The 9,174-nt window shown below is 39.5% G+C and overlaps 1 long non-coding RNA gene across 1 annotated transcript in view; it reads right to left on the bottom strand.

Annotated features, from left to right (window-relative positions):
• The window catches only part of LOC107708651 (uncharacterized), a 25,911-nt gene extending 19,686 nt beyond the window's left edge, over positions 1-6,225 (bottom strand). The window contains exons 1-2 of the long non-coding RNA XR_001636382.1: positions 6,133-6,225; positions 4,436-4,438 (exon numbers count right to left, since the gene is read on the bottom strand). This is a non-coding gene — a long non-coding RNA (uncharacterized LOC107708651). The remainder of the gene's footprint in view (positions 1-4,435; positions 4,439-6,132) is intronic.
• Between the last annotated feature and the right edge of the window lie 2,949 nt (positions 6,226-9,174).

Genomic DNA, 9,174 nt, shown 5'->3' with positions numbered 1-9,174 from the left:
AATTCCACAGAACAATTAACAGGGCCAAGACATTTAACAATCCTAGCGGGACCTTTCCACTTCACAGCCAGTTTAGCCATGAAACCATAGCTAGCACATGACAAAGGATGAGTGCGAACCCAAACTAAATCCCCAATTTGATAATGAGCAGACCTTCTCCGGAGGTCATAGTATCGTCTTTGTTTTGCTTGAGCTCGTTCCACGTTTATTTGCACAGTTCTTATCAGCTCCTTTTGTCTTTCTAACACTGGGTACACCGGACTGTCTGGATCAGGAGGTCTATGAATGACTCTTTCTAGAGGTCCCTTCAGTTTCCTACCCAGTGTGACTTCAGCTGGAGTGAATCCTGTGCTTTCCTGCCAAGCCGTGTTTATGGCAAAAAATAAGTGACTTCCCCAACCAATAAACCTCACAAGTTTTACACAAAAGTAAAAAATGAAGAATCAAGCAACAAACTCACGGTTGAGCAGCAAAACCAATGTTTCTCAAACCAGGACCCTCTAGAGAACAGCAGATGCCATGAGGCAACTCAAATTGAATCTAACACTCATTCTATTACTTCCTCTTTTATTCACAAATGGGTATATGCTATTGGTGTCCCCTAGTGGTCAGGATGAACAAAGCACTAAAAATGAAATACATCAAATCATGTAACAAGCTGTGACTGTTACATATATCCCCCCTCATTTGGTAACATTATCAACAGTACCATAGAATGGCTTCAAATTTTGTACATGAAATGTATCAACACGATCAGGATCATCTATAAATGCCACAGAACAATTAACAGGGCCAAGACATTTGACAATCCTAGCGGGACCTTTCCACTTCACAGCCAGTTTAGCCATGAAACCATCGCTAGCATGTGACAAAGGATGAGTGCGAACCCAAACTAAATCCCCAATTTGATAATGAGCATACCTTCTCCGGAGGTCATAGTATCGTCTTTGTTTTGCTTGAGCTCGTTCCACGTTCCTTTGCACAGTTCTTATCTGCTCCTTTTGTCTTTCTAACACTGGGTACACCGGACTGTCTGGATCAGGAGGTCTATGAATGGCTCTTTCTAGAGGTCCCTTCAGTTTCCTACCCAGTGTGACTTCAGCTGGAGTGAATCCTGTGCTTTCCTGCCAAGCCGTGTTTATGGCAAAACGAAACTCTGCCAACCATCTGTCCCAGTGCCGATGGTGGTCTTGAACGTAGGACGAGATCATGGTCTTAAGAGTACGGTTGACCCTTTCAGTGAGGTTAGTCTGGGGATGTGCTGCAGTAGTCAACTTCTGAATGACACTCCATTGCTTGCACACTAGACTAAGGAGTTGGGAAGTAAATTTGGTTCCTCGATCAGACACCAAATACATCGGAGTTCCCCACCTAGTAAAGATCTCCTCTATCAAGATGCGAGCGATTTGAGGTGCTTTAGCTACACGCAGAGGGAACAGCTCCACCCATTTTGAACAGTAGTCAACGACAACAAGGAGGTGCTCATTTAACTTTGATCCAGGGTCCTGGGCCTCGTTCACAGACAACTTGGCACCCAGTATGTTTATTGGGTGAGGGGTCTGTGAATGTTTGTTAATCTAATGAATAATTGGATTTGTTAAATCAAATGAAAAATGGTGTGTCTGATTGGTCCAGACGCTACACACTTCTGGAGGTTGAGAGTAAGCCCTGCTTTGAAAAGACAATGAAATACTGCTTGCAAGTGGGTTAAATGTTCTTCTTCTGTCTTCGAGTACACCACAATGTCATCGATGTACACAAAACAACTCTTTCCCTTTAAATCTTTCAGCACTATCTCCATCAATTGATGAAACGAAGCAGCAGCATTTTTGAGCCCGAAAGGTAAACTAAGAAATAACGGTCCCATAAGGTCGATCCCTAACATATGCCCAGGTTCTACCACTGGGGTTGACTGCATATGGCCGGCTAACTTGGAAATTGAGGGTTTGTGTTGTTGACAGACCTGACATTCTTTGCAATACTTCCAGATGTCAGAGCGCAGGGTGGACCAATAACAGATATCTACTAACCTCAGTAGAGTCTTAAGCCTACCAAGGTGCCCACTTAATGGGTTATCATGGGCATATGCGAGAAAGTCTTTCCGTAGACAAGCAGGTATGACTAGCTGTAATTTGGGTGCTACGGAAAATAAATCCATTCTTTAACAAGTAATGTATACGTGTTGGATCAGGATCTGTGAGTGACCTGGCTTTAATGGCAAGTTCTTGAACTTCTGAGTCGTCCTGTTGTGCTCTAGCAATGTCAGACCAATCTATCGGAAAACTGGAAAAGGAAGTAGCTGAGTCCTGTGATTTGATATGGGCTATCAGAGGGAACAAAACCGCATCTGAAAAACTACGCGAGAGTGTGTCTGGCACAATGTTGCACTGACCTTTTCGATACTTGACACTGAAATCATATTCTTGCAGTCGAATGGCCCATCGGGTCAGTCTGGAAGAGGGCTTTGGGTGATTAAATACCCACGTGAGAGCCACATGATCAGTAATCACTTCAAATGGTCTGCCTTCTAAATAGGGTCTCCATTTCTCTACAGCCCATATGACGGCACAGCACTCCTTTTCTGAAACTGAATATGACTTTTCAGCTCCTTGTAACAGACGTGAAGCATAAGCTACGACATGTTCTACCCCTTCCATTTCTTGTGTCAGAATGGCTCCTAAACCCACATCGCTAGCATCAGTCTGAACTTTGAATGGCTTTGTCAAATCAGGGGCAATCAAGATAGGTGCATTGGTTAGATCGTGTTTGATCAATTCAAATGATCTTTGGCATTCTTCAGTCCAAGTCCATGTTGCTCCTTTTCTTTTTAAAGAATGCAATGGTGCAGCTTTCTCAGAAAATTTTGGAATACACCTTTGGTACCATCCTGCAAGCCCTAGGAACCGTTGTACCTCCTTCAAACATTGGGGAATAGGAAATTGAGTAACAGCTTCTACCTTTGCAGGGTCAGTTTGGATTCCGTCCTTGGATACCATGTGTCCCAAAAACGTCAAAGACTTTTGCATAAGATATGAAAAATGGTGTGTCTGATTGGTCCAGACGCTACACACTTCTGGAGGTTGAGAGTAAGCCCTGCTTTGAAAAGACAATGAAATACTGCTTGCAAGTGGGTTAAATGTTCTTCTTCTGTCTTCGAGTACACCACAATGTCATCGATGTACACAAAACAACTCTTTCCCTTTAAATCTTTCAGCACTATCTCCATCAATTGTTAAAACGAAGCAGCAGCATTTTTGAGCCCGAAAGGTAAACTAAGAAATTTGAACAAACCTGATGACATAACGAAAGCAGTCTTGGCGATGCTTTCAGGTTCCATTTCAACCTGCCAATACCCGCTTTTTAGATCTAGGGTACTGAAAATTGCAGCTCCATGAAGAGACTCAAGCATATCCTGTATTTGCGGCATAGGATATGCATCTAGGAAGGTCTTTGAATTCAGTCCTCTAAAGTCAACATAGAATCTTTGTCCTCCTCCTTTTTTGGGTACAAGGACAATTGGAGCAGCCCAGGAAGATGTTGAGGGTCGAATTATTTTCTTATCAAGCATCACCTTTATCTCCTGATCGATGAAAAGTTGTTTCTCAGGAGACACTCGATAGGCTTTCCGGCGAATGGGTACTTCATTAGTGGTTATGATGTGATGTTTGACTATATTGGTGTGGCCTATTTCATTGGTGCACACTGTGGGCCAATCTTTCATGAGCTGATCAATTCGTGTCTTTAGTTACAGAGATATGTCTGCATTGGTAACTAGCTGATAGATAAGTGAGAGGGTCTCAGATGACTCTTCCGGTATGGGTAAAGCTAAGTAAAAGGACAATAAAGCATTGGTAGAATGAACAGGGATGAATGGAAATGTTTCCTCTTGGCATCCATTTGTGGCTGACAGTGTATACTGAGCCTTATGAAAATCCAAGCAAATTCCAGATGACACAAGGAAATCCATTCCTAGGATTATAGGCACAGAGAGATCAACATCCCTCATTATATATATGGTCAGTGCATACTTTCTCTGCTGTAACTCACAGTCACATCTCCACAATCCTAAGGCACTTAAAACTTGTTCATTGGCCTGCTGGAAAGTATGTCCCCGACTAGACTCCAACTGTTCCCTGTGCTTCAGCTGATTCCAACAAGATTCTTGCATTAGAGTCAGTGAACTCCCTGTGTCAATCATAGCCTGGAAATATCTTCCACGGATCACCAACGGTAGGGTCACCATCTTCCAATTGTTCTGAGCAGGGGTAAGAACAGGTTGAATGATATGGGTGGTCGAGGGGTTTGACTTGGTGTGAACGTCTCTGTCAGTTTGGGTTTTCCTTCTCTGTATATCTGCATTGGTTTGACTCCAATATTTCTTGGCTTCTTCCAGATCTCTTTCGATTTGAGTTCCAATCCTTACCAACTCACCGACTTCCTTGACAGTTCCCCTCAAGAGACTGGCGAGGCATGGGTTGCAGTTTCTTAAAATGGACTGGACAATCTCCTTCTCTGTCATCCCCTTCTTCCACCGTAGATATAGGGCTCGGTAATGGTAGGCAAAATCGCGAATAGACTCTTTAGGGCCTTGCTTCCTCTCCAACAGCCATTTAGTAGCTTCTACTTCATAGTCATCATTTAAAAAAGCTTGAAGGAAAGTTTGCTTAAATTGGCTCCAGGTGGAGATACATCTGCGTTCTGCTAGCCACCAATCCTTAGCTGTTCTTTTCAAAACTGAAGTAAGTGAAGCTAAAATCTCAGAATCAGTGAGAGGTCTCAGAGCAAGATAATCTTCACAACGTTCTACAAATGAAATGGGGTCATTTTCTTAATGTGAGCCAAACTGTGGGAATTCAACTCTAACAGGAGGACGATATTGAGGAACATGAACACTGTCTGGATTGGCACGTACAGGTTGCTGAGATTGAGCAGTAAAAGTTCTATACTGTGGTAAAGTAGGGGTTAAAATTGAAGGCACAATGGGAGTAGACATGACGGAAGCATACCATTTTAGCTTGGCATAAATTTGCATATCTCCCCTCTTCAAACAGTCCACTACTGACTTGCCCAAATCCTGAATATTCAGCTCAAGAAGGTTTTTAACCCTCTCACACTCTCGTTCTATTTTATAGTTTAATTTATCCTCCAACAAACGGCACTGATCAACAAAGTCTGCCTTTAAGCAGCATAAACTCTGAAGGTCTGCTTCCAATGTTGCAATACGTCGGGTTATCTCATCCCCTGACTGAGGCGAGAATTGCGGGTCAGGTACATCAGGAGGTGGTGGAGGAAATGGATCGTCAGGTGGGGGCTCGGAATCATTATCTTCTTCAGAGTTGATATACAGCTCACTGAAGGTAGTAATGAGCTCTCGTAGAGGATGTGAATCTCTCCGAGTGACAAAAGGTCCAGCAGTGAAATCTGGATTGGGCCCACACTCATCCCCCACAACACGTGAAGAAACTGACATTTTCACCACATTATCATCAAAACACAAAAAAGTACAAACTACTCTTGAAACACTTACTTTGCGAAAAGGTCCCTGTTCGGGCGCCAATCTATAACCGTTCCAACTATTTAAACTGGTATTGTTATATGAGGATGAGGGGGAATCAGTCTTGCAAGAATCTAAGGGATAGTGTTCAGAAGCTGGTTTAAATACACACAAAAAAACAAATAGCAACAAAAACACTTTTCCCAACATATATTGTGTTTCTACACAAATACAAAACACACACACTACCGTCACATAAACATTCAAAAAACATAAAACATAAAACATTCAAAATAGATATAGGCAATGACCAAATAAAGGCAGGAATACTGTATATGTGTATGAAATGTCCAACAAAGATGCTGAAGAAAGAAACCATTTGGTAAATGAGAGCAGTCAGTTATAAAGTCTTATCTGTTGAAGGGCCAACTAATGAAATTACAAAATGGAGCAGTGGTCCTTGTTGGGGTAAGCCAGAAACCCTTGGAATAAATCCTTAGTCGGTTGCAAAACTGCACCTAAGATCCATAGTTATGCACTCCACATAGTAACACAAAGTGGTAGGATACATAGAGTCCTCTACAAAAGAAAACAACTCATTAACTTTCAAACCAACTCACCAAACAAATACAACCCACTTTTACTGGCAACCGCACTTAACAGTGCATTACTGCCATCATCAGGTAGCTTGGATCAGAAACATTTCCTCTATCTCTTAACATTTTCTAACCCCCCCCCCCTTTAAAAAGAAAGAAAAGAAAAAAAAAGACAAAAAAAGAGAAAAAATATATATATTACACTGGTGCTGCGTGTTCGAATCTACCACTCATTCTATTACTTCCTCATATATATATATATATATATATATTAGTTTTAGTAATTGTACTGCGTCAGCTTATTTTATTTATTTTAGTTTCCAATACAACATTTATATTTTTTGTTTTTCATCTGATATTAATGTTTTATCTGATTTCAACTTTATTTAAATGAATAAAAACAATGTTTCATATTTTTATTTGTAGTCACAATAACAACATTGGTCAGGCTGGGAGACCAGTTTAAAACGGTTAAGACCAGCAAACCAGTTTAGGCTGGTTTAAACGCGTTTTCAGCAGGGAATGTACTCATATTAATTTAGTTTTATTAAATATTATTTTTACTTTAATAAGACCAGTTAATTTAGATATTTACCACATGAAGCACATAGGTTATATTACTTTAGAATTTTTTTTACAGTGTAAATGTCTTTACACTTTATTAAAAATTATTATTTATGAATTACAGAGCCCTAATTAATTGTATTTTTCCTGGCATATCTCAAAATGTACTAGCACAGAACACACATTTTTGTTATTACCGTTTTTTTCCGAAATATGACAATTGCTACGGTCATGACTTGAAATATAAAAAAATATAAATCAAATTAAATGAAGAACAGGAAAAATAGCACAGTATATTATTTCATCCACATTAGCCAGAGGTTTTAATATATTACATTATAACCTGGCAAAGAAATTCTGATTGCTACAAGCTGAACGTTATGCAAATAAAGATGATGAATACTGAAAAGAGAAAGAGGGAGAGAGAGGAAAAGAGGTTCACATGTGTTCCTTTGGTCCATTTAAGACGTGCTGTTGGGCAAACCGCACTGCTCTTTCAAGCCTGCCTCACATTACCATGGCAACACACAAACCCCTGCTGGCCTCTGCCAGACTCACGGTCCATGTAAGAGAGTGCAAGCAAGACATGCTCGCTTGCTCTCTCACCTTCTCCTGCCTTCGCACACACCCAAACATGTATGAACACACACACACACACACACACGTTACAGTAGGTGACAGTGCACACAACAAACCCACTTCCCACATTTTGCCTCACCACGAGTAGTGTACCGTGCAGAACATCTAATTATCATTCAGGAGCGGGAAGCTTTATATGTCACCGACAACACACTTATGGCACAGTGATAAGCTGCATTAATTCCAAGGAAAGCAGAAACCTTGGAGTCATGTGTATCTAAGCATGCAGATCTGGCTAATGGCTCGCTCAATGTGGAGATAGAATCAGGGCTCAAGGGGGGATCATGCAGACAGGCAGCCGATCACAAACCCTTCCCCATGGGGTGTAACGGCATTTTCCACGGATGAGCTGGGATGTCGCTGCTCTGTTCAGGGAGCCGAGAGAAGGACAGACGCAGTGTGACAGTCTACCACCTTCTGCAGTGTACAAACTGTAAACGGTTGTGCCGCCATTAGTTTTGTACCCAATGCACAAAAACAAAGATAAAATCACGCCCGCTGATGGCGTCATTTATTTGTGCATGCCATCTGCTTTGTTTTAGCACATGATTAAGTGAAACTGGGGTCTTTGACCATTTATAGGCCTTTTGTATATTGTAAAAGTGCTGAAAGCTTGGCATATAAAAACATGCGTATAGTATCATATTTATGTGGGTTAAATATTGTGTATCTTTATTTACTGCATATTTTTTTAACAATAACTGGCAGACCCCCTACAGTACCACAGTCGACCCCCTGCTGAAGACCTCTTAACTAAAGGAATCATGCAAATCAGGTAACAATGCAAATACGGGCCAAAAATTATTGCTGAACTCGATTTGCATGGCACGATGTTTTGCAGGTTGGAGTGCACCAGACTACTAATTTGGCAATATATATATTGCACTATTTATCTCAAATGTTGATATAATTTCCCCAAATAATAATTATTTGCTAAAAACAAATGTAAAGAAATATATAACTGTGTAAGTCAGTGACAAGAACATAAGAAGTGCTGACGTACTAAACTGTAACAGGTGGGGTGGGTTGTATCACTATTGGAAAACATGGACATAAGATTAGATTTTGTACATGAATTTCATTTTCTTGTTTAAAATTATTTTTATACCAACCCTCATCAGCTCCTCCCAATTTTGTTCATTTGTTCAATTTTTGTTTGTCCAGTAAAAGTAAATGTTGTGTTAAAACCAACGCACACATTGAAATGTGTTCCTGTTTTGTGATTTGGTGAATTGTTGGCAAATTCGTTTGAATTTGAACAGTCTAATTCATACATTTTTGTACATTGTACTTGCCCTATAGATTTAGGGTTGGAACTTCATGTTTATTTGTATTTATTTTACTCATTTATTGTTTTTCTTTTCTAAAATCATACACTTTTATATAACTACAACTAGAGGCCAAAATGTAAAATAGGTGCATTTTGTCTTGCGATTGTGTTTTTTTTCTGACAATAACTTTTACTGTCTCCCCAATGGTGATCATATATGATGTTCCTTATATATATATATATATATCTTACATTTATTTTAGTCTTAGTTTTTGTCATTTTAGTACTTAAACTTAATTTATTTCAGTACGTTTCCAAGGCAACATGTCTAATTTTAGTTTTTCAAATCTGATATTTGAATCTTATTTTATTTCAGCTTTATTTCAATTAATGAAATCAGTTAAATAGTTGTATTTTTAGTTAACAATAAAAACACTGGTCAGTCTGGGAGACCACTTTAAACAAGACCATCAAACCAGTTAAGGCTAGTTTAAGTATGTTTTTTTTCCATGTTAATTTAATTTATGTTAATTTACACATTTCTATTTTATTTTATTGTATTTATATATATATATATATATATATATATATATATATTATATTAATTCAGT

Source organism: Sinocyclocheilus rhinocerous, unplaced genomic scaffold (assembly GCF_001515625.1).
Source record: "Sinocyclocheilus rhinocerous isolate Xijiao unplaced genomic scaffold, SAMN03320098_v1.1 scaffold1889, whole genome shotgun sequence".
NCBI lineage: Eukaryota > Metazoa > Chordata > Actinopteri > Cypriniformes > Cyprinidae > Sinocyclocheilus > Sinocyclocheilus rhinocerous.
This window is presented reverse-complemented; position numbering and strand designations above follow the sequence as displayed.